Source organism: Mus caroli, chromosome 7 (assembly GCF_900094665.2).
Source record: "Mus caroli chromosome 7, CAROLI_EIJ_v1.1, whole genome shotgun sequence".
NCBI classification, from domain to species: Eukaryota; Metazoa; Chordata; class Mammalia; order Rodentia; family Muridae; genus Mus; species Mus caroli.
In genome coordinates, this window is record NC_034576.1 from 115,244,020 (window position 1) to 115,266,910 (window position 22,891).

At 45.7% G+C, this 22,891-nt stretch overlaps 1 pseudogene; it reads right to left on the bottom strand.

Moving 5' to 3' along the window:
• Nucleotides 1-3,213: 3,213 nt before the first annotated feature.
• LOC110298831 lies at nt 3,214-3,999 on the bottom strand (annotated as a pseudogene).
• Nucleotides 4,000-22,891: the final 18,892 nt, after the last annotated feature.

Consider the following 22,891-nt stretch of genomic DNA (forward strand, 5'->3'; position numbering starts at 1 on the left):
TCATCATTTGGTGTACATGAGCCTCATGGGGGCAACCAGATCTTGGGGACCAGTATTTAGCATTTGAATATATAGCAGTACCAGACCAACCCCCTACCTAGGAGAATTTCTGGAAGCTCCCAGGTAAGCTAGCTTAGAGGAGACAGGCTGTGCACAAAAGACTCTGCCTCAAAAAGCTGGAAAATGAAGGCTGACACCTGAAGTTGTCCTCTTGACTTTGTAACCATGCTGTAATACATGCAGGAACACACACACACACATACACACACACACACACACACACATGTAAATGTAATTTAATTTTTTTTAAAAAAAATTCTGGTTTGGGGATTTATTTATTTATCCACTAGTGTACTTATTGAGACGGTGTCTCACTGTGTAGCTCTGGCTGTCCTGGAACTTACTGTGTAGACCAGGCTGATTGTGATGTTTGCTTCCTACTTACATAGCCCCCTGCCTCTGTCTCCCAAGTGCTGGAATTAAGGAATGCATCACCATGCCTGGCCTGGTACTGGAGTTTTAAAATAGATCCAACCCATCACCTCCACACTTTCAAAACAACAACTCCACTTTGAAGAGCCTCTCAGAACCTTTGCACGTGTAACGAGTGCAAATTCACAAGGCTCATTGAAGCTGTGTGTCACAGAGAAAGCTGAGAGACCACCTCTGTGGGAGACGGTGTCTACAGACTGCTAGAGTCATACTCCTTCTGTTGTTTGGCTTCTCACATCACACAGGCAGTCTGCACTGAGAACGTTTCTTCTATGGCAATGAGCAAGAACACAAGCTGGTGGGCGTGGCATAAATCCACTCCTGATTTCCTAAACTCTACACATGATACATTTCTTGTTCTCTGAGAAAGCCTGGAATCAAAGCTTGTACACTAGTGCCCAGCACCCCTCACACCTACACTGTGGCCCCTACGTGTCTTTTTCCACAACAAGGGAAAGGGGCCCTGAATCTGACCTACTCAGAACCTGTCTTACTCAGGGCTTTACTGCTGTGAACAGACAATATGACCAAGGCAACTCTCACAAGAACAACATTTAATTGGGGCTGGCTTACAGGTTCAGAGGTTCTTCAATCCATTATCATCAAGGTGGGAACATGGCAGCGTCCAGGCAGGCATGGTGCAGAAGGAGCTGAAAGTTCTACATCTTTATCTGAAGGCTGCTAGAAGAATACTGACTTCCAGGAAGCTAGGATGAGGGTCTTAAAGCCCACACCCACAGCGCCACACCTACCCAACAAGGCCACACTTCCAAATAGTGCCACTCCCTGGGCCAAGCATATTTAAACCATGTCACAACCTAAGGCGCAAAGGGGCTGAGGTGGGCTCCTGCACCCCAGGTGCTAGAAAGCTAGGAAACCTGGTGACTTTGTGTTTTGCAAGGTGGATGCTTGGTGGATGCTTGCTGCCAATGAGGGGATGTGAGTTTGATTCCTAGGTGAGAATCAACTGCTGTAAGTGTTCCTCTGACCATAACACACTCACCTCAGCACCCGAGCTCTCCTTTCTCTGATCACAGAATAAATAATTATAAAATAAAACTGTGTTGATGTCTACAGAACTTGAGGTCAGCCCTAAGGAGCTCCTGATGGTTCAAAGTGAGAAAAATTGACTTTTAATGATCATGACAACTGTTAATGGATTCATCCTGAAACATAAAAACATAAAGCTTCTAAATGACCCAAAGAAAGAAAAGAAATTAGCTTCTTAATTACCTCTAGGGGTTGCTAGGATACCAAGTTGTTTTTCTCAACATCAATAATAAAAAGAACATTTATTCTGCCTTTCCTGAACACACTGTGTTTCTAAGTCATCAAACAGTTGATAAGGATAAATTCTTTTCACAAGGACTTCGGTCTGCGGTGGAGGGGGTGGGAATGAGCTAGGTGTTCTTTGTGTGGTCGCATGGTCACCAAGGAGAACAGCCAATGTCAAGAAGGCATTGAGCTACAGTGTCAGCATGTGCCACTGAGACCCAGGGCTCTCTGGTATCCCTGTATCTCCTGGCCTGATAACTTGGGGGAGTATTGGATTCTGTTCAACAAATGTTCCTCTCATATGGTGCATTTATATCCAAAGAGGGGTGTGGTTCTACCGAGGAAGAGGAGTCTGGCAACAGAGGAACTTGTGGGGTGTGATTTTTCAATACGCAATCAGCCAAATTCACGTTCTGAGAGATTCTACAGGGCAAACGCCTATAAGAAGGAAGAGGGATTTAACTATTATAGCTAAGCTAGATTAAAAGGGATCGTGATGTCCTGGTCTCATCACACTTGGCAGTTTGTAAATACAGCTTTGGAGAGAAGCAAGCATGTCCACAACCCTCTTGGAAAAAGGGTCTTTATAAAGGCCATTACATAAAAGTAAGGTCACTAGGGAAGATGACCCTGAGTGATCCAGTGTCCTTATAGAAGGGGAGTTTGGATCAGAAACAGATGCCGAGGGAAGAAGGTATGAAAATACCCAGAACCAGAGCGCTGTGTCTTCCAGAGACATTGAAGACAACCAGCCAACCCCAGTTGGCGGGGCAGAGTTGTCAGAATGCCACCATCCACCCCTTGAACTTGACAATAGCTTTCCAGTTGTTTGAAGCTATCTTATTTGTGGTACTCAGTTACAGCCCTCAGGAACTAAGAGACTGAAGGACGAAGGTAGGTTTTCTGCCTTCTATAGGTTTCCAGGGCCAGGGAGGGAGGGTTCCATGCTATGACCTAGCCTGTGTGTCAGAAGTCGGGTAGGCACTGATAAGGACTAGCTATAACCAAGATCACCTTTGATGAGGCAGTGAGGGGCTGGGGACTGTAGGTCCAGGGGGGAGGGGAGGAAGATTACAGCAAGATTGTATCAGATGCTACATGGCAACTATGTGAAGAGAGAGAAGTTACAGGGGGTGTGGCTTGAGTTTGAGGAGAGAGCAGCAGCTGGAGGGGCTGCGATCTGACTGACAGTGCTTTCAGTGTAGTGAGATAACAGGGGTGGGTCAGGTGGTTTACTAGACAGCTATTCTACCGTTAGGTACATTATTGTTTGTCCTACTGCGATTGTTGGTATTTGATGGCTTACAGGACCTAAAATAACCTAGAAGGCAAATCTCTGGGCACATCTGGTTTGGGGGTTCTAGATTATATTAATTAAGGTTCAAAGGTCTATCCTCTTTTTTTAACTTTATAGTTATATTTATGTACAGAAAACTTAGTGTACATTTAACCCAATTTAGTGGCGAGTCCTTTAGCCTTTGCCTTTTTCAGCTTGGCAATACGAGCCACAGACTTAGGACCCAGGACATTGACTCCCCAGTGGCGACGGATCTCGTCATGTCTGTCATTATAATTGGTCCTAATAGCTTCCACCAGCTTAGCCAGAGCACCCTTGTCTTCCGAGTTAACCTGTGTGAAGGCAATAGTGGTGCATGTCTTCCTGTGGACCAGGTGCCCCAGCCTGGCCTTTTCCTTGACGATGCAGTAGGGCACCCCCATCTCTCGACACAGGGCAGGCAGGAAAACCACCAGCTCAATGGGGTCTACGTCATGGGCAATCACCACCAGGTGAGCCTTCTTGTTCTCCACCAAGGTGGTGACTGTATTGACTCCTGCTCAGAGGACAGGTGGTCTCTTGGTTGGGACGTCGCCTTTACCAGCAGCTTTCTTCTCAGCACGGGCCAGTAGCCTTTGCTTCTTCTCTTGCTTTGTCTCCAGCCTGTACTTGTGGGCAAGCTTAAGCAGTTGAGTAGCTGTCTGCCTGTCCAGCACCTGGGTAAATTGGTTAATGGCAGGAGGGACTTTGAGCTGCTCATAGAGGATGGCTCTGTGCCGCTGCAGCCTGATGTAGTGGGGCCATTTGACGAAGCGCACTAGATCTCTTTTGGGCTGGATGTCCTGTCCAATGCCGAAGTTCTTGGGCCTCTTCTCGAACAGAGGGTTGACCACCTTCTTGGCCTCCTGCTTCTTGATGACAGCGGGGGCCGGGGCCACCTTCTTCCCTTTGGGCATCTTGCTCAGCTGCTGGAGAGAGCAAAGGTCTATCCTCTCTGTGGGTAGTACCATCCTATGGGTGGGGTCCTGGACAAGATAAAAAGTAGAAGGCAAGGCAAGCACCAGTGTCCATCGCCTCAATGTGGACTGTGGATGCAGTGTGAAAGGCTGCCTCCTGCTCCTGCTGCCATGCCTACTCCTGTCATGACAGTTGATAAACCCTTCCTCCCTTAAGTTGCCTTTGTCAGCGAGTTGTCATAGCAACAGGACAAGTAACTAAAGTGCATAGTCTTTGGGGATATAGTAGGAAACAAAACAGAGCCAGGACAGTGACCTCTGTGTCACGGCTGGGGTAGGGTTCCAGTCACTACAGTGTCCACGAGCACACAGTAGGTATTCTCAAAGCACACAGTAGGTATTCTTGGAGTTGCCACTCTGGTCTCAGTGAAGGGAAGAATGAAGAGCCCCCGGCCGAATAACAGGCTATAAATTCATATATATATATATATACATAAAGTGTCTATCTGGGAAACTTCAATGAAGAGTAAGCAGAAAAGTTGCCAAGGAAGGATAAGGGAAGAAGATTACAAAGTGCAAAAGCAGCTGAAATGCTTTCAAGTGATTCGTAATCAGTCGCATCTATTCTAATGACCACCAATTAAGCCGTCTCCTGCCTGCTCTCAGAGAGAACACACTTGCCCCAACAGGCCAGATGAAACCGCCTTCCAACACCTTCACTACAGTGCCTGGCAGGGATGGTAATTGCTGAGAGAGAACAGACTGCATATATTTTGTTCTTTTTTTTTTGTTCCAGATCTTCTTTTCTCTAGAGAAATTTTCACACAATTATTGGAACCTAGGTATGTAAAATAGGTATAGGTATCAAACATCTGCTGATGATAAACCATTAGAAAGCATTTTAAAACCGTTCTTTGATGTATATATGTGATTTTGCTATTGATTAAAGATAAAGGTAAATTTGCATGCTAATGTAATGGATAAGCTGGTTTACTTTTACATAAAGAAATCTTTGAACAGGGTGTGGTGGCACACGCCTTTAATCTCATCATTTAGGAGGCAGAGGTAGGTGGAATCACTGTGAGTTCAAGACCAACTTGGTCTGCTTATTGAGCTCCAGGCCAGCCAGAGCTAGAGGAGAAAGGCCATGTCTCAAGAAAAAAAGAAAAAGCCCGGTGGTGGTGACATTCCCCTTTAATCCCAGCACTTGGGAGGCAGAGGCAGGCGGATTTCTGAGTTCGAGGCCAGCCTGGTCTACAAAGTGAGTTCTAGGACAGCCAGAGCTATACAGAGAAACCCTGTCTCGAAAAAACCAAAAAAATAAAAAAATAATTAAAAAAAAGAAAGAAAAGAAAAAAAGAAAGGAAGAGAAGGAAGGAGGGAGGAAGTAGGGAAGGAGAGAGAGAGAGAGAGAGAGAGAGAGAGAGAGAGAGAGAGAGAGAGAGCAAGCAGATGAAAGCATTAAATCATCAGATTCAAGGCCCTTGTCATAGGATAGAATACTATCCTATGCTTGTTCATGCTTGGTACTATAAACCTGACCAAGAACCTATGCCTGGGAATCTCATAGACCCTGGGGTTGAACCTACTGTTAACACCATACTGAACTGTCTTCCAAATACTTGTCTCTGCACTCTTGGGTTAGTGCAGCTCTTAGACGATGTCATCAGAGATGTTTCTTTTTGCTAAAGGTAGAGGTTCACAAGTGGTCAAAGTGCAGAGAACTGGTAATGGTAGAGATAACCCTAACTGGGATATCTACAGCACAGCCCTTCCCCCAAGGCTTTGGATGGCTTTAGAAGAGCAGGCATAAAGTGAGAGCCAGATGTCAGCAGGGCTGCTGCAAAAGTATCCCCAGCATGTGGCACTCAGGATGTCACAGTAGTGTACAAGACCTTCCGCACAAGGCTGGCTCAAGATCAAGCCAATCAGCATCCCAGCAGGAATGGAAGATTGGCTCCACCCCCTCGCTGAGATGCTATTGGCAGTTGATGATGCTGATGAAAGAGAATCAGTTTTCTTCAGGGATGTAGGAGGGTGGCTCCAGGTAGGCCATTGCACTCATGTGCGTACAGGAAGCATCAACCGGACTCAGTGGGTTATTTAAAAAAAAAAAAAAAAGACATGAAGTTGGGAGGTATCTGGGAGGAGTTTAACGAGCATAGTGGGATGAGGACATGATCAAAAGACATTATATACACGTATGATATTCTCAAAGCAAAAATAAAAATATATTTAAAGAAAGAACTGCATTTGAAAGCTGGGTGTGGTGGCACATGCTTATAATTCCACAGTTTGGGAAGTAGCTTCAGGAGGTCAGGAGTTCAAGGTTAGCCTCAGGTATGTGACAAGCTCCAGGCTAGCCTGGGCTACTTGAACCTGTCCCAAAGTTAAATCCTGTCTAAACATTTGATACTACAGGACACAGAGCATCTACAATTCTTTCAGAGTGGATAAATGTTTTTATTTTTACAGTGGTCAGTCCTGCGTCTACTTACCATATATACCCAGCACAGAATAGCAAGGGTATGTCTAGGACCATTTCAGAAACTGTTGGAAATTCTGTCTTAATTCCAAACTAGCATTCATTTAGCAATTTTTAAAAAATAAAAATCAAGTCAACAACTTGGACAGCAATTTTTAAAATCAAATACTCTAATGCAACACAAAGAAAATATATACTAATTTAATACAGGCTGAGGAATGGCAGGAGAGAAATATTAAAAGCCATTGTCTTCCATAATTAAATGTTCGTATAAGAGCCAAAAACTTTGTACATACAGTATAAACACTACTGTTTATAATGTACAGTAGTCTCCGATCGAGCTGAGGTGTCTCAGGCAGTGTTCCTTGGTGTTACGCGTGTGTTCAGAACCAAGGTTGCAATAAGGTTGTTGACTACAACACAGAAGAGAACTCTGAGGAACACCCTAGATTCACTGAGTGTTTGATTTGGATTGACTTTTGGTAAATCACTGTCTCCAAATGTCTAGGGAAATGTCTAGCTTGCTTTTGGTCTAGCAGAGTGGTTCTCAACCTTCCTAGTGCTGAGACCCTTTAATACAGTTCCCCATATTGTGGTGACACCCCAACCATAACATTATTTTCATTGCTATTTCACAACTGTAATTTTGCTACAGTTATGAACTGTAATGTAAATATCTGACCTGCAGGATAGCTGATATGGGACCCATATGAAAGAGCTGTTTGGCCCCCCCAATGAGATCGTGATCCACAGGTCTGTTTCACAGGGCTATTTAATAATAATAATAATAATAATAACAATAATTTTATTATTTTTGAGACAGGGTCTTACTCTGTAATCCTAGTTAACCTAGAACTAATTATGTATACCAGGTTGGCCTCAGATTCACAGAGATCAGCCTGCCCCAGCCTGCCAGAGTCCTGAACTAAAGGCATGCACTGCCATGCCCAGTACAAATTCTCAGTGGCTCGTCCATTAAATAGAGCTGAGTCCTTCCCCTCTCGCACTCCCTGCCAGAAGTAATCAATTGTGGAGAGCTACATACGGGTCAACATCCTAACCACACTTTAAGAATTCTCTTCAATGGCTTCCTGTTTATGCTGTTATTTTGGGGGTGGGGTAGGCTGGAGGTAGGGACTGTCACCAAAGCCAGGCATGTTTCTCTTTCTCAACTGTGCACCTGTACTGATCAATGCCACCTCGAAAGGAGCTTCCTTGTTCTTTACAGTCAGAGGGAGCATGGAGCATGGGCTTCTACGCTGCTTCTGGTGACAGCACAGACCACAAATACGGGGCCATGGACCCAGATCGAGCTTTTGGAGGCAGCACAGACCCTGGCATCGCCTCAGTTGGCAGCGCAGGCCTCTCACATCAATATGGCCCCAGGCGGCAGCACTGCCTGAGTATGGCTTCAGGTTGTGGCATAGACGAAGGACATCCTAATGATGTTAGGTGGTAATACAGCCACGGACATCAACCTGGATCCTGGCTGTATCAGGACCACTGACCCACACCCTCATCAATATCACAGACCACAGTTGGTCCTTTGAGGACCAATCCAGAAAGTGAGCCATTCTTCATCCTGCATCTCTGTCATTGCCCAGACCCCTGTGATCCCGAGGCAGCATGGTGGTATGTTGGGGTGGGGTTGGGAATAGGGTGGAGCTGAGTCTTCCTCTGCGTCTGTGTAAGCTCTAGGCTGCTGCACACCACCCAGCTTATCCCTCTTTGCCTGTCACCGCAGTCGCATCTCCAATTCCGCCTCTCTCAACAGTGCTCCTGGCTCCGCTCTCCATTTTTTCCCACCCCACTACCACACAGATGTTCACCATCGTGGCACCCTCCTGCACTCTTTGTTTTGTTTTTTTGAGGTAAGATTTTTTTCAATGTAGCTGTTCTGGAACTCACTCTGTAGCCCAGACTTGCTTTGAACTCAGAGATCTGCCTGCCTCTGCTTCTCCAGTGCTGGGATTAAAGAAATGCACCACGCCCCGCTGAAGACTAGTTTTCTGCAGGTGCTACAGAGATGTCCAAGCAGTTAAGAGCACTAGCTGCTCTCCCAGAGGACCACAGTTTGGTTTCCAGTATCCAGAAGACACCACTTCCTTTCCACAGGATCCATTGCTTTCTTCTAAACTCTGGAGTGCGTTTACAAGAGAGGCATTCATTATTCCTGTCGTCTGTCTCTGAGTTTCTGTCTCAGGAACAAAGGCCAGAACTCTTCTAAATCTTTTGCTAATTTTCTCTTCTCACTTAGCCATCCAGGGCTCTTAGTTCTACTTCACAGCTGAGCAGGTCTGCCTCAGCAGTGTGAGACCCATAGAAATCAGACAGCTACAATTCTGCAATGTAAGATCTCTGGGGGGAAAAAAAGGCCATAAGCAGGGTCTAGGCCTTCCCATTCCTTGGGCAATAAGTTCAGTCACTGATAACTGATAGACATTGATGAAACGGAAAGACAACCACAACAGAATTTTGAAAGCTGTGTCCTTATGAGCAGCCTCAGAGAGCACATCCCTCGTTCTGATTCCACCTGTTTCCCTGCCCCATGGCTCTTCTGAGCTGGGACGTTCCAGGGCCAATTAGCTGTGGTTCCTGCTATGCGCTGCAGACTGGTGACTTTCCCAGACTGCCAAGCAGCAACTGTCTTAACCCTAAGAAGTAGCTGTCCTCTAGACAGGAGAAGGGACATGATCCCCTACCCCACCCCCATCCCACCCCATCCCCGTGGCCAAATCGGATGTAGAATGTTGAGTTAGAATTGGAACCTACTTTCACTTGTTCCCAAGAGCTCCTATTTGGCTACAGTTACAAGGAACAAGCCTCATGCTTGATGGAACAAAATACAGTTCTGGCCTTAGAGGACCTAGTTATTCCATGGAAAGACACAATGAGTGAATGGTTCAAAGGCAGTGTGGCTAGTGCTGAACTAGAAATAGTAGGTGTGTTCTAGGAATCACAGTAAAGAAGATAAGCTCCCTCCTTAGGTTGGTTGCATTGAGAAAATACTTTTTTTCCAAAAGTGATGTGTAAGGTGTTGATGGGTATGTAGGAGTTTGTCTACAAGCCCGAGATCTGGTTGTGAAGGAAAGAGCACGCCTACCTTGTGCTTTCAGCACTGGGCTAAACCCACCTCTGTTTATTTTACAGTCAAATGTTTTCTGAATGCTCTTTTGTCCACCAGAGCTTTTGTGGAAACAAACAACAAAGAAATTGACAGGAAACAAGGCTATGTGGACAGGCAGGATGTATCCTGCACGGGGGACTCGGCTGTGCACCCCAGAAATTCTGTACAGAGGCATCCAACCACAGAGCACTCTGGCAAGTTTCCAGGGAGCTGTCCAGATGCAAACGTTAGCATCAGAAAGCTGTACAGAGGGTAAGGCTCAGGTCTCAGAAGGACCGGTCTATGGGATGGAGCGAAGTTCACTTGGTTTTTAGACTTACAGCTATATTAGGAAGAAAATGGGATTCTGGAAGATGCTCAGTCTTGCCCCCAAGTATTAGAACCAAAGAGTTTCTGTCCTATGAGAAATGACAGAGCACTTGTGTTTCTATGGAGTTCCCACTATGTAGTAGAGATTGGAGATCCAAAGGATCCTCCGGGAAAGCCTGTGGTGATGGGGATGGAGATGCAACTGCTGAGCAGGGAAGCAGGGTGTAGGACAGCTCTAAGGTCTAGGAGTCAACGACGACGTTTATCACATTCAATAGAATGATAAATATGGAAATTGTAAGACCAACAAAAGCACAGTGTGCTGTCTTCTTCCAGGGAGCAGGTTTCGTGGTGAGGATGGGTAAATCCCCAGCACCACATAAGCTGTGTATAAATGGCACATGCCTTAATCCTAGCACTTGGGAGATATGAGGGGAAGGGATCATCTCTGGGGATATGAGGAGGTATAGAAGGGTAAAGGCAGGACAAGCAGCTGCAGCAAGAGAGATGGTATGTAAGGTGTCCCTGGCAACACAGAATGCCATGTGTGCAAGCAAATTCCAGTGCTGCAGAGTAGAGCACAGGGGCCAATGGGGAGATGGTCTTCTGATGAGGCAGGGAATGGGGCTAGAGCCAGACTAGGAATCAAAGAGTGAGAATAATGGAAATATTGAGGTTTCCATAGGAACAATTTCCATCTCTTGGGACCACACCAGCCACAGTGTAAAGGATGGACTGTGAAAAGCAGCGGTAGATGGTAGAAGTGAGTGCTGGAATCTGTTGCAGGCTTCCCAGGAATGGTAATGAGGCAGGGTAAGGGGGCAGGGCAGGGGAGGATTAGAGGTTGGACCATGTGGTGATTTGAATGAGAAATGCCCCCATAGGCTCATAGCACTAGTTGGGAGTGCTGTTTGGGAAGATGGTGCAGCTGGAGGAAGGATGTCACTGGGGGAGGCCATACTATATAGACAGGAAACAGACGGGGATGGATGCTGCTGCTCATCTGTTTTGGTTTTGTAACCATAATTTATCCATTCTTGCAATTCAAATGTGTTTCCTGGAAGCAGATAGCACATGTTGCTTTTATTGGTCCTGCGTTTTCCCTGTTAACATTAATTGATCTTCCCTCTGGAACCACAAGCCCAAATAAACTTCCTTCCATAGGTTGCTTTGGTCATAGTATTTGTCACAGCAACAGAAAAGTAACTGATGCAGACATAAAGGGCCAGCAAGGCTTGAGGGAAAGGGGAAACCTACCATTCACCCATGGGATTTTACTGGATCAATAAGTGACATTATGCTAGGAAGAATGGCAGAGGGGACCTCTGTGGGTTGGTTTGGCATTGTGACAGTTAACCTCCATTGTCAGCTTAACTAGGTTTAGAACCACCGAGGAGACCTTCCAGTGGACATTTCCAGAGATATAGCTCAGGAAGGAAGACCCACCCTGAATTTGGGTACCACTATCCTATGGGCTATGTTCCTAGCTTGAATGAAAAAGGCAAAAAGAATAAACCAGACGAGTATCAGGAAGCACCCATCCATCTCTGCTTCCTGACTGCAGATGCAATGTGACCAGCCACCCCATGCCTCAGATACCACCAGTCAAACCCGAGAAAAGAAGGCGAGAAAGGGAAGGGAAGGGAAGGGAAGGGAGGGAGGGAGGGAGGGAGGGAGGGGGAAAACCCTCCAAAACCCTCTTCCTCCATGTCTTAATTAGGGTTTTACTGCTGAGAACAGACACCATGACCAAGGCAAGTCTTGTAAGGGCAGCATTTAATTGGGGCTGGCTTACAGGTTCAGAGGTTCAGTCCATTATCATCAAGGCAGGAGCATGGCAGCACCCAGGCAGGCATGTTGCAGGAGGAGCTGAGAGTTCTACAACTTCATCTGAAGGCTGCTAGCAGAATACTCACTTCCAGGCAGCTAGGGTGAGGGTCTTAAAGCCCAGAGTGACACACCTACTCCAACAAGGCCACACCTCCCAACAGTGCTACTCCCTGGGCCAAGCATATACAAACTATCACACATTAAGACTCCCTTAATGTCTTTTGAACCAACACACACATAAGGATGTTTAGGGTACTGAACATAGGTGTGTAGAGCCCATGAGGATATTTTGGACCAGGGACACACATTTTAAAGAGATTTTGTATATATGTGATATTAAGTACAAATAAATGGTTGCAACCTGTTCTCTTGATCGAAAATATTCCATGTGGACATTTCTGACAATTTGCACAGAGCCCCCTTACATTTTAAATGGCTACACAATACTCTGTTGTGTAAATATACCAGTGTTTTTTACATCTAAAATTGTGAAGATTTTAAAAATAAAAGTATCTACAACGTAGAGTAGAGATCCACACACCTAGGTTCAGCAGGCATACTAGTCCCAGACCATGTTATTCCCGATTTGAAGGATTGGGGTGCAGCCCAACCCCTGCTCCTCTTCTCCCCATTCTCTCTCCCTGCTCTTTAGTGCTAACTAACTAGCTAGCTAACTAACTAACTAACTAACATGATTTTGGGCCATACTCTTTTACTTTCTGTAGTTGTTTCTCTAAACCATATGTGTTAGAAGCACAGTGGTCCTTGCACCCAAAGATCTCCAGGGAAACCAAGAATGTTAGGCACCCAGGATTGTCCTTTCAAAGAGAAGGATGTATACCCTGCTTTTCCAGATGGCTGGGAACTGGAGGTGAATAATAGCCTGGAAATCTGCAATATCTATTGGGCCAGGCCATATCGAGCTTCCACAATCAGGATCAGAAGTGGTTAGTAATCTAATTGGCTTGTATAGCCAAGGGCTCCCCTAAGTCCCCACAACCAGGACAAGAGGTGGTTATTAGCCCAAATGACCTCTACAGTATTCGTATGGCTGAGACCAGGCCGGATGCTTCTTCAGGCCCTTAAGCCAGCACACGTAGCCTATCTATAGAACCCATCTTCTTGGAGGAAAGGGCATGTACTTTAACTAAGTTTTAATATAATTATTACTTTCTTATATATCAGAGACTGTGTTAGGCCAAAAGACTGTTTTTCAAGTTATATTGTGTTTACATATGCTGCCAGTAAACCACTTAGCATCAGACTCTCAAGAAGTTTGATCTAGTCTGGAAGACTGAAGCGAATCAGGCTGAATCGAGTTTTTCACTTCTTCATGGACCATTTTCCTTCCTTCCAGGGTACCTGCACCACCCCCACCACCCCCCACCCACACACACAAGTAATATAATTAATTTTTTTTCCTTACATTGGAAGACTGGCAAAAGGGCTCAATGGCTAAAGGCACCTGTGACCAAGACTCAATTCCCTGTACCTACAAAGTGGAAGGCAAAAGTTCACAAAGTGCCCTCAGACCTTTCCACACGCTGTTGAGGTGATTACATATATGAGCATGTGGGCATGCACAACCCCCCCTTACACACAAAGAATTTACATTTTTAAAAGTTTAAAATGTCTCCCTACATTGCTTTTCTTTGACCACATCCTTTTGCAATCAACACCACATTCACTATAGTTATCCATCTTTTAAAGAGTAAGATGGATCAACAGTTAAGAGCACTGGCTGTTCTTCCAGAGGACCCAGAGTCAATTCCCAGCACACACACTGTGATTCATGACTGCTGGCAACGCTAATCCCATGGATCTGAAGCCCTCTTCTGGCCTGGTACACACATGATACGGACATACATGCTGGTGACCCTCCTTCACACGCACATAAATAAATGTTTTAAAAAATAAAGTGAGTGCTCTCTCGGTGGAGACTGTCATCACATTATTGACCACAGAGAACAGAGGGTGGCTTGCATGAGTAGGGCCTCAGAGATGAATGAAGCCTGGAGTATCCCTTCATCAGGTACCCCCATGAACTATGGGTTGCAAGCCTTGGGCTGTTTACTCCCATCCTAGACTGGGAATGCTGGCTCTGGCTACCGACAGCAACACCTGCAGCCTCTGGCAGAGCAGGTGTTACGTAATGTTACATAATGGCTAGAAGGTTCTAGAAGCTGCTTTGTCATCACTGTTGGTTCACAACAGAAAGGTGCTGGGTGAGGATCACAGAGGAGGCTGGAGAGGCTGGGAGGCTGGGGCTCCTCACTTCCCTCTTCGGTTGCGCTCAATTCCTAGACTCTGGGCCCAGATGGCTCTTCCAACAAACACTCTAAGCACGGAGGGCTTTCCTCCTCTGCTTCTTTTCTTTTTAATATTCACCCGGAACTTTCTTGGGGAAAGAAAAAGAAAAGAAAAGAAAAGAAAAAAAAACAGAAAAACAAACACTTCTGAGTGCTTTCAGTCTCAAACAAAGCTTAATACATTAGTTGGCAGGAAATCCAGGGTGGAATTTGCCATTAATCTGTAGTAAGGCAACCCTTCAAACACCCGCACTGAACAATCAAACACTTTTAAATGTCATTCCTCAACAAAAGCGTGCATTGTCCCTGGAGATGCCCCGGTGGCACTAACCTTTCCAGAATGGGGAGAGTAAATCTCTTCATTTCTCAGGTTGAGTGCTAAACGGAACTTTCTAGAGTTTCTCACCACCAGGCCTCCTGCAGGCACATTTCAGCTCAAGGGGTCTTTTAATGGACCAGCTTTTCTCCTCTGGTGGTGTTTTATATGCAGGTGTCTCTGTGTGTGTGTGTGTGTTGGGTGTGTGCACATCTGTGCCTTCTTTTCAAACAACTGAAATTGTTCTTCATGATGCCAAAGACAAGTAGCAAGTTTACCCTTCGACTCCCATGCCTCTCGGCCTCTGGAATGGAATAGTTAAGATTTATTGAGCACTTGTTATGCACCAGAGGCTGTTGTCTCAATCCACAGCACACTACAGGTCTGCTTGCTGATTCCACTCTCTAGACCACGGTTTTGCAGCTGATGTTCCAGTGCTGTATTGTTATTGTTGTTGTTACTTTGTTGCTGTGACAAATGACCCGACAGACAGAGAAGACTCAAAGAAAAGTGCTTTCTTTGGGTTCCCAGTTTGAGGGTAGAATCCACCATGGCTAGAAAAGTGATGTGACAGAAGTATAAGGTAAGTGGCTGCCCTGCCCTGTCCCTGGTCAGGAAGGGGGGGAGGGGGAGAGGGAGAGAGGAAGAGGGGGAGAAATGGAAAAAGGAAGAGAGGGAGAGGGAGGCAGATGAATACCGGTATTCACCTCCCTCCCCCCATCTTTAGTTCAGGATCCTGGTCCATGGGCTGTGGTCACCCGTGTTTAGAGTGGATTGTTCCTCTTCAGTCACATCTCTCGGGAACTACCTTCACAGACATGCCCTGCAGTTTGTCTCCTACAAGATTCTAAGTCTGTCAAGTGAAGTCAAGATTAATCAACACAATTGCTGTATTGATTTAGTAGATCTGAAAAAAAGAAAAAAGATTTCTCTATTTTCATCTACCAGGCAAAAGAACCAAGGAGCAATGAGTGCCCACTGGGGTCAGTTTTATGCCAACGCTTCTGTGTTTAAGTTTCTTGACATGTTTTGTTCCAGGTGTCTTCTTGACTAATTATATATGAGGCGTCTCTAAGGACTTACCTGTCAATAACAGACAATAACTGGTTGGCTTACTCCTGCAGTCCAGGTGCAGCAGCCACAGCTCGACTCTCCAGCTTCAAAAAAGGGCTGAGCACTGGGAAGTCCTTGGTAAGGCTTTAGATTTGATGAGTCTCCTCCATCTTCTCCCTCCCTCCCTCCCTCTCTTGTTTCCTCTTTCCTACTCTCTCATTACAACAGAGAAACAGGGTAGATATCCCAGGCCTCAAACTTGTGATCTTTCGGCTTCTGCATTCTAAGTGCTGAGATTACAGTGGGGTTCACTGTGCCTAGCTTCTAACGTAATGACTGCCAGTTTGAGTAAGCAAAGTATACTTTTATCCACTGAATGGACTTATCCACTGAGTGGGAGAACGTAAAAATCAACGGAAGCACATTATCAGAGGTCAGAAGAGCACAGCTGGAGGAGGCCTCATGACTTTGAGGATTTCCCTGCTCCAGCTGTCAATCATCTTCTCTGACTCCCATGACACTGGAAAACACTCAACGTGACAGGTGTCTGCTGGGTACGCCTATGACAGACAGCTGGGAAAGCCGCCTTCCCAGCCATGGGAATTTGGCATTTCCCTGACTTCGTCTGCTCTCCTTCCAAATCCCCAAAGCATCTAAGTTCAGAGGCCTCCCAGGGAGTTATTTTGTACATGAGCCAAAGTTATGCAAGGTTATGAGACAGAAGAAAGGCCGCGTGAAGCCGGGCAGAGTGTGACACAATCGTGAGGGAGCTGCTACAGGAGGCGGAGGCCCAGCCCCAGCGTGAATGGAAGGGAGGTGAACCTCCACCTCTTTCACGGGAAGTGCCTTGGATGTGATCTCAGGCCCTCTCCTGGGACCTGAGTGGGGACCTGGCACCACTGAGGGGAACAATGGGCTCTTGGAGGATGTCCTCGGGCAGTGGGTGGGGCCGTGAGGGGCTGTAGCTTGCATAGCCTCCCTGCTCCACCTGGAAACAGGTCTCATTTGTTGTTGCCAATTCCAGGGTAGAAATGGGGAAGCAGGCAGGTGTTGGAGGAGGGAAGGGTGTTCTAGACCCTATGCTAGGTCAGGAAGGCTGTTAGGAAAGTACACTGATCTAGACTCAGCTTGGCTGTCTGGCCAATGAACGGCAGGGAGAGGTCTCTATCTCCCTTCCCTGTGCTTGAATCACAGGCCAGCACACCTTCCCTCCCGGCCTTTTGTGGGGGTGCTGGCATCTAAAAATCAGGTCCTCGTACTTGTGGGGAACTCGGGCCCCCCACGTTTGTGCAGCAAGCACTTTACTGACTGACCAGTCTCCACAGCCCCTGCTCTGCAGTCCTCGCTCTCTAGCCAGGGCTGACCCTGTCTTTTATGAAGTTGACATTCTTTCTGAAAGCGCATATCCTCCTTCTCTCGGTGTTAGTAGGACTGATGGTTTGTCACAGTGGCATTCCTCACTGGAACACTGCACAGATGGTGGGCCGGCCCCTCTGAAGCTGTGATGTCCTCTTCTCCCCTTGCTGAGGTTAACAGTGATCACCAGCTGGGCTGTTGCTTGATTCTCTCACTTTGTTCGATTTTCTTTCCTTGCAGCTAATGGTGGGTGAGGGAAACAGAGATGGTTCAGAATATCGCACTCTTCGTCCAAATATCTCCCCAAGTTTCGCTTCATTGGTGGTTCTGGTCTAACTGTGTCATGATGATAAAAAAATTTTAACTATAGCTCTCTCTCCACTTTGGCCAGCTCATCTAACTTGCCATTTTATTACATCTTTCCTTCATCCATCCATCCATCCATCCGTCCATCCATCCATCCATCCATTGTTGGTGAAGAGCCTGAAATTCTTCTTTCCACTGATTTATAATTCTTTACTGTCCATAACTGATGGGACCAAATGGAGTCCCTCTAATCTGGTTCCTGTGTCCTTGTGATGTCTCCCCTCCCCCAACCTTTCCTTGACTTCTAGAACACTAGCATATGTTAGGTTCACCTTGTCTCTCTCCCACTCAACCCCGAATAAGCCTGCCCTTCCGTACAGAGCATTGTCCCTGTAGGGGGGACTCACTCATTCCTCAGTGTTATGATGCATATACATGCCTGTAGGAACTGCTTCCCCTGTCCCATGTACAAACACATGGGGACATAGGCTTTGTTTTTTGTTCTTAAAATTTATGGAAGTTTTAGTGGTTAATTAAGAGCAATCTGAAAACAACAGCAGCAACGACAACGAACTCCTGACAACTCAGAACCACTTAAAACCTGTTACCAGGGCTGGCTGGATGGCTTGGAGGTTAAAAGAATTTGCTGGTTTTTTCTGGAGGAAGTGAGTTCACGTCCCAGTACCCATGTCAAGTGGTTCACAACCTCCTGTGTCTCCAGCTATAGAGGAGCTGACAGCCACTAAAGGTACACACACTAAAATAAATAGTAAAATAAATCTTAAAAAGCAAACCTAACCTGTTATCAGTCATATATGCAAGTCAGTCCACATTATGCTATTGGACTTGGGATGTTCTCTTTCTGGGGTTGGAAGATAACTGTAGTTTCTGGGAGCAACTTCTAATTGAAGACATGTTTGCAAATATACTGTGTGTTACCAGTGTTTACTCCAACAGGCACTTAGGCTCAGTAAGTCTTACGGTGTGTCCTGTTGGAGCACGCCAGCAGACAGCCGACCCACCAGGCACATTTCATTGTGACTGGCTGCACTGAGCTGCTCACAGCAGTGAGTGGGGAGTTCAAGGAAATGGGTCCTCATCCTCCTTCTGCCCAGAGAGGCTAAACTCTACCCATCTTCCTCTTACTTCAGAAAAAGCAGCAGAGGTAACCACAAATTGTCCTAAATGGGGTCCAGAGGGAACAAGCCCAGGCCACTCCTCCCCAGTGATTTCTTGGGTCCTTCTCTACGTTTTCCTCATTTTACTGATTGCAAGCGCCTTCCTCTGCAGACGTCTCGCCCCGATGTCAGGAGTGCTTAGCCGTGAAGAGGGGCACCTGATTGAGAGGCAGGTGCCAGGGTAGAATGGGTGATATTAACATGTTCTTATCAATAATCAAAAGTAGGCTGTGGCAAGGGGGAATTGTACCGCCAAGTCTCTTCTTGAGAAAGACTGAATCATTCCACAGCTTCAGGAAGGTTGCAGATCCCTCCAGGCATGTTACTCATGGGAATCCATCTTCCTCAAGGTCACACATTCCACAGGTAGCTTGCGCCCAGGGACTTATCCACTTGGACACATGAAATCTAACTATTGGCCGGGTAGTGGTGGTGCACACCTTTAATCCCAGCACTTGGGAGGCAGAGGCAGGAGGATTTCTGAGTTTGAGGCTAGCCTGGTCTACAGAATGAGTTCCAGGGCAGCCAGGGCTACAGAGAGAAACACTGTCTCCCCCCACCCCCCCAAAAAAGAAAAATAGAAATCTAACTACTGCTTTTCATTTGAGACATACCTAGGAAATCACTGAGGCCTTCCAAAGTGACTTCCCAGTGCCCAGTCCTCTCTGTTCTGTCGGCTTTTCTCTCTTTCTAACAGTTACGCAGACCAAGGGCACCTGCTGAGGAATTTCCTATGCACCACTATTTGAACTTGTCCCCTAGGATATGAAGCCAAGGGTGCGACTAGTCAGAAGAGGCAGAGGCTGAGCTTAGGAAAGCTTCAAGTGATACAGGTAAATGAACAATGTGTTAGTTGTTTCAGGGATCAACCCATGTGAAACCCAGGGGACCTTCAAACCCTTTGCTAATATTCTGCAAACTTTCCAGGTCCTATGTGGACCCAGAAGCGTCTTTACTAAATGTGTTGATAATGATGGCCGTTCCCTTTACTTTTATTTAGATTGTGGGTCTGTGTGTTTTGTTTGTTTACAGCAAGAGGATAGGAGCAAACTAAACGAAGCAGAAAGAATGGCAGCGGAAGTGGGGGGAAGTCAACTATCCCACCTGTACTGGCTGGTTTTGTGTTATCAACTTGACACAGACTGGAGTTATCACAGAGGAAGGAGCCTCCCTTGAGGAAATGCCTCCATGAGATCCAGCTGTAAGGCATTTTTTCAGTTAGTGATCAAGGGGGGAGGGCCCAGCCCACTGTGGGTGGTGCCATCCCTGGGCTGGTAGTCTTGGGTTCTATAAGAAATCAAGCTGAGCAAGCCAGGGGGAGCAAGCCAGTAAGGAACATCCCTCCATGGCCTCTGCATCAGCTTCTGCTTCCTGACCTGCTTGAGTTCCAGTCCTGACTTCCTTTAGTGATGAACAGCAGTATGGAAGTGTAAGCCGAATAAACCCTTTCCTTCCCAACTTGCTTCTTGGTCATGATGTTTGTGCAGGAATCCATGACTAAGACAATACCTGAGGGACAGCTTTCCTCTGGAAGACTGGGGTTTCCATGGCAACTGTATCCTTCTATCTTTATCTGGATGACAAGAGAGTCCTTGATGTTATGTACCTAGTCTCTTTTGGGCACCCATCAGAGTCCATCCCATCCAACCACCAATACAGCCCTCTTGAGTTTCATACTTTGGGACTTTGGGCATGATTCTTATGTTTCTGTACATTAATACATTTTATGTCTCTATATTAGCATCTCCTGAGTTCTTACTATGTGTCAAGTCGTTATAGCTTAAACCTGAAATGACCTCCATAGTCTCATGTTTCAAATGCTTGTTCTTTAGGTGGTGTTACTCTTTTTGGAGGCTGTGGGAGGTGAGGCCTAGCTAGCAGAAGCTGATCTTTGGAGGTGAGCCTTTGAAAGTAATGAATAGCCTGTGGCTCCTGCTGCATTGTGTGTTTCCTGGTCTGCTGTGATGTGGATAGTCACTGTCACATTCTTCCTCATTGTGATAGAACCTGTTCTCCTGTGTCTTTCCCCACCATGATAGATTGAAATCATGAGCGAAATAAATCTTTCCTGCTTCAGTGGTTTCTATGAGGTATTTTGATCTCTAATATGAAAGTAACTAATATGGGGAATTGGTACCAGAAGTGGGGGGTGTTATGCAGCAAGTCTGGTCCCATGCCTGTAATACACCACATCTGCCAGTGTGGTTCTTAGGACTTTGAAACTTGTTTGTGAGAGGAATTTGAAAGTGCTCAGAGATGCAGGATAAAGATCTATGTGCGGTAGGCAAAGCTTAATAGGCAATGCTTGTTGGATTTGGAAAATCAGAATACTGATAGAAATGTGCAGTGACGGCCAAGCTCAGGAGGATTCAGATGGGAACAAGGACTCTATTGGGAATTAGGATAGAGATCACTTGTTTTATATTCTGGAAAGACCGTCTGTTTTGTCCATATCCTGAAAATTTGAGTGGAGCTGAATTTAAAAGTTAGGGTTTAATTTGGTTGGAGGAAATTTCAAGATAGCATATAATTCAGTGTGTGGCATAATTACTGTTACCTGCTTTTGGCTAGGGTTAAGTGAGAATCAAAAAGAAGAGCAGAAAGATTTTTTTAAAGTGAAGTTTGGTCGAAACATGAGCATGTTTGAATCGGCAGAAGAAGCGTTCTTAGCTCTCAAAGAGATTAGCATCGCTAGTTAAAGACCAAGCAATTTGCACTGAAATGCATGGGAAAGGTATGGATGTGCAGGAATATGGGAGCCGTACACAAAGCATGAAACTCAAAGGAAGACCAGATAATTGGTGCTTCTATAGTGCTAAGTAACAGGAAAGAGGCCTAGGCTTCAGGCAGGAAAGTGGGCATATTATGCATGGCTAAGGAGATCAGATACACAACATCAAGGGCTGTCTTTTCATGCAGATAAAGGCACCAAACTAACTCCCACCAGACCTGCCCATTAAACTTCGTCTATAGCATGTAATGCTACTTTATTTCACAGCTCCAAAGTCCTCCAAATTCCTTTCATAAACCAGTTCCAAAGGCCCAAGAACTACATTGTCAGATTTAGTCATATAACAAGCCCACTCCTGGTACCAATTTCCTGTAGGAAAGGGATAGAAAAGGTGCTTTGAAGGCATTCCAGGATTGCCAATTCACTGAAACTCAATCATGACACTGTATGCTCTAGACATGAATGCTCTAGATACCAGATGTGGAACTACAAACGTCAGCGTTCATGCTGGCAAATTTCAGTCTAGTTTTAGCCCAATCTTTCCTTGCCATCATCTTGTCTGTCCTTTGAGGTTGGTAATGTTTACTCTGTGCTGTGGTATATTAGAGGCATGGGCCTTGGCCTTTTATTTTGCAGAGACTCACTCACAGCTAAGAGATTGCTTGAGTCACAGAAGAGACTGAGACCTGGTTAAGACCTTGGGGTTACTTTTCCTCTTGCTGTGACCACAAACCTGAGAAGAAGCAACCTAAGGGAGGAAGAATTTATTTTGTCACTGTTTGAGGCAATATATATATAATTTATTATGCGGGGTGGGGATGGGGAGCCTGGTGAGACAGTTGGTCATCTTTGCCTGCAGTCAGAAGGCAGAGAAAGATGAACTCTCTGCCCACTTTTTGTTTTCCCCACTTTCATCCTTTCTACTTTTCTACTCTAGCATCTCAATGGTACTGTCCACACTCATGGTGGGTCTTTACCTCAGCTAAACCTCTCTGAAATCCTACCACATTGACATCCAGAGATGTGACTCAATCTCTTAGATGTTTCTAAGTCTAGTTAAATAGACAATACAATGCAATAATTGCAGGCACGCTTAATGTTGGACTAAATGTATTTTGGATTATGGGATGGCTGTGTACCTTTGGGAGTTAGGAAGGAATATTGCACGTTGAATCTGTAATGTCCCTTACAGATTTGTGGCTTGAATTCTTATCCCTCAGGTGGTGGTGCTACTTAGAGAGGCTATGAAATGTTTAGGGGACAGAAGTGGGCCACTAGGGGTTGTACCCAGCCCTTGGTTCCTGCCATGCACACTGCTTCCTGGTTTACTGTGATGTGGACTGTCTCTGCCACAGGCTGCCACAGCCATGAACTGAGCCTTCCAGCCATGCATGCCTTTCTCACCACCAGGAACCCAAGCCCTCAGAAACCATGAGCCCTTCCTCTCTTAAGCTCTTTCCAGCAGGTGGTTTGGTCAAAGCAAACATAACTAATACATACGTATTTTAGAGGCTAGAGAGATGGCTCAGTGGTTAAGAGCAATTATTGCTCTTGCAGAGGATCTCGAGTTCCCTTTCCAACACCCACATAGTGGCTCACAACAATCTGTAACTCCAGTTTTAGGGAATCTGAACCTCCTTTCTTGCCTCCATTGACTCCAGGCACTCGTGGTATAGATACATACATACATGTAAACAAACACTGATACACATAAAACAAGTCTAGAAAAGTTTTTTTTTTAATTTAAATCCTTTCACATATTCTTTTACTTGTATTTCTAATGATCCTAAGAAGCAGCTACCATTGTTATTCCAATTTTATAGATAAGAGAGTTAAGGCTTGACCAAGTTAAGAAACTTGTGTCTGGTCCAAGAGCTGTGAAACTCTTAGTC